This window comes from Euphorbia lathyris, chromosome 1 (assembly GCF_963576675.1).
Source record: "Euphorbia lathyris chromosome 1, ddEupLath1.1, whole genome shotgun sequence".
Lineage (NCBI taxonomy): Eukaryota > Viridiplantae > Streptophyta > Magnoliopsida > Malpighiales > Euphorbiaceae > Euphorbia > Euphorbia lathyris.
The window spans coordinates 87,242,618-87,246,435 of NC_088910.1; positions in this window are offsets into that span (position 1 = coordinate 87,242,618).

The window sequence follows — 3,818 nt, forward strand, 5'->3', positions numbered from 1 at the left end:
CTATTCGCAGTCAATAAGTCAACGACTCTTAGATCTTCCAATCCAGGAACTGGAAATGAATTAATGCAGAAATTACTCAGACTTGATATGTCACTTATTAACTAATTAGAACCAATTAATTCCAATTTTTTTTGGGAAAACTCTTTTTGTTTTATGTGTATGAAGATTTTTCTCATTTTAGAGATTAATTTTATTTTTTTTATTGAATTTAAAATGCACACAAATAGTGCATCTACTATATATATATATATATATATATATATATATAACTATAAAACTTAAAAATAAAAAAAAAAAGATAATAAAAAAAACTAACTTAAACTCTAAATATACATTGAAAGGAATAAAAACAAAACACTTTTTGGGATTTAAGGTTGATCAACCTTTTTCTACCTTCAACAAGGCCGATCAGCCATGTTACCAGAAAACTTATAAAAACGCGGATCTATACACTTGTCAAAAGATGTTATAAAAAAACTTATAAGCAAAACAAGTTTTTATAGAATCTAAATGATACCATAAGTGGGAAAAGAATAACTTTTCTCACGGAAACGAAACAAACGATTCATATAAAAGACCTTTTCACATTTTAACAACATGAACACCAAAACTTTCATTATATTAACATCGAAATCATCAACAAAACATTTGTGCAAAGGACTCGGTTTACATACTTAAACAAAACAAATGATTTTATCTGAGCAAATTAACCAAAAATAATTTTTTTCCACAATAATACGGTAAATCCACAAAATTTGAAGCAAAATACACTAAAACAAATTGATCTACTTTATATCCAAAGATCTAAGCAGATCGATTTTATTTTAACCGATTGACCTTGAAAAAACCCTAAGTAAGACTGATTGACCCTTATTTGTTGATATTGTTTCTCTCCTCTGTAAACTATACTCGATCCGCCTTGTTCTTGAACACAACAAGGTCGATCTACGCTAGTTTAAAAAAAGGGGGTTCACAAAAAAAACTAACAAAAATACACGATTCATAGGCTTCTTAGTTTGTTACTTTTATAGAGTGTCTCGAGAGCATCAATGAGTTTTATAGAAATATCTTCATTTATATCGGTCCATATACTATACAATATAGTATGTGTCATTTGTGTCGGTCCTTTATTTAGGACCGATGCAAATGATGCTTATATCCATCATTTGTGTCAGTCCTCTATTGAGGACCGACGCAAATGATATTTTTTTTGTCATTTCCATCATTTGTTATAAGGAAGGAAGCAAATGAAGCGACACAAATGGCTATTTTTGTACTAGTATATGTTTCATAGTTGATTTGTTTCTTGAATTCAATTGTTTAGACTATTGTGTATCTTGTCAATAGGCTTTAAAGTTTTCTATGCATTTTCTAACTGATAATAACCTACGTATGCATAACATAAGATTATGTTGCAATAATTTATTGATTTAAGTTGGAAAATTATGACAAATTAGCCCAAATTGTATAAATTTAAAAATGATTGAGAACTTTTAAATTAGTAACCTTACTTCATTCGTTTCATATTACATGTCTTTCTAAAGAGTTGCATAGAAATTAAGAATATTAAGAAAAAGACTTTGCTACCCCTTTATTTATTGATTCCACTGTTTATTTATTTTATAATAAATCCATTAATTCTAATTAATCTCTATAAATCCACGTTTTATAGTAGAAAGAATGTGCTTAATGTGTATTGATCATATAAAAGGACATGTAATATGAAACAAAAAAAAATCTCTAGAAAGACATTTAATATGAAACAGATGGAGTATTAGATAAGAGCTCTTACTTAATACTTGAGTAATAAGGTTCTTTATTTTGATTATCAAAAGGGTTATATTACATATAAATTTTGTACATTAGCATTCATATATAGGTTAACAACTTAATAGATGAGATTTTTTTTATTCACAACATAAAAGCTTGTGGCACTGGAAGAATCCCTTGAGGAAAGTGGAAAGGAAGCTGTCAATTTACATGTAATTAGGGGTGTTCAAACTTGGTTTGGATGAGTTATAGTATAATTTTAACCAAATCTATGTAAAGATTTTTTTTATAGAAGAAGTTGTCAATTTAAACAAACTTTTTCAAACCTCATATGACGGTGGTTATCACTGGTTGTGGTTTTAACATGGTAAGTGTCTGATTAAATAAATCTCATTCAAATATTTGGAATTCTATAATTTTAGAATTTTCTAGAATTCTAGATTTATAGCATTTCAGATTTTTCTGAAATTTTAGATTTTTGAAATTCTAGAATTTTAGAATTCAAGAATTTGAGAATTTTTTAGGATTCTTGAATTTTCTAAAATTTCATATTTTCTAAAAATCTAAAATTTTCTCAAATTCTAGAATATCCAGAATTCTAGAATTTTGTAGAATTTCATATTTTTGGAATTCCACAATTTTTCAAAATTCAAGATTTTTGGAATTCTAGAATCTCTAGAATTCCAAATTTCTAGAGTTCTAAATTTCTGGAATTCCAGATTATATATATATATATATATATATATATATATATATATGGAAAAGTTCTTAATGGTGAGTCTCCATCTATGGAGACTATTATATTCTGATTAAATGACCTGCCATAGGAGGTTACCAATAGGGTATCAGGTTACTTAAAGACATATTTCTCTCTCTGTAATAAATGATTGTCCACATTTTTTAAAAATACTCTCTCTCCATAATAAATCCATAAATTGGTACATAAAATCATATATATAAAAATCATTAAGAAAAAACTAAATTTAAAATTTTTTTTTTTTTGAGGAAATTACGTTTATAATTAAAAAAAGGGTAATTAATTTATTAGTCCCTATATTTTAACAAAACACACTGTTTAGTTCCTATATTTTTAAAAACACACGGTAAAGTCCCTAACGTTTTTCTCGGTGAACTGTTTAGTCCCTAACGTTTTTCTCGATGAACTGTTTAGTCCCTTCCGATAGACTCTCATGAAGATTCTGTTAGTCAAATTGGATTTGCGTTCTTCTTTTCCTTTATTTTCCTTTCCTTTAAACTCTAATACATCTGAAATCAACTTTGAGTGTTTTTCTTCTTGATTTTCTTCTTAATCGTTCAAATTCGTAAGCATTGAGTCTGTTCTTTTTCTTGTTCTCCATACAAATAGCTTCTTCTTCTAAATTGGATTTCCTCTTCTGAAGTTTGAAGATAAATAGTAAAGGGTAATTTCATCATTTTTGAAGTCATAAACGGTAAAAAAATCTAACAAATATATGGAAGGACTAAACAGTTCACTGAGAAAAAGGTTAGGGACCTTACCATGTGTTTTTAAAAATACAAGGACTAAACAGTGTGTTTTGTCAAAATATAGGAACTAATAAATTAATTACCCTTAAAAAAATGCTTTGTTTTTTTTTTTTTGTCTTTTATCAATTAAATAACTACTTTTAATCCTATTGTCAAAACTCAACCTTTTTATATTGTTTTTGTCAAATTCAATTACAAAAATTACTATTAAATAATCAACTAATTCCCAAATATCTGTTTCCACTCCTTTTCTTTTCTTTTCTGTTTTCCTTCTTCCTCCCAATTTCAACTTTCTGGCGCCTTTTAGAGTTTTCTTTCAGTTCTCGTGCTTCTCTATTTCTTGCCAATTTCTTCATTTTATGATTTTCAGTTTAATTTTCATTATTATTTCCAATTTTTTTTCCTAATTCATATTTATATATCTCTATGAGCCACATTTAAATCAATTTTCTAAACATAAAACAATTGTGTTCCCAAAACCAAATTAAGTAACAATATTATTATGGTGGGTAAATTATGGTGAAAAGCAAAACAACACTTTG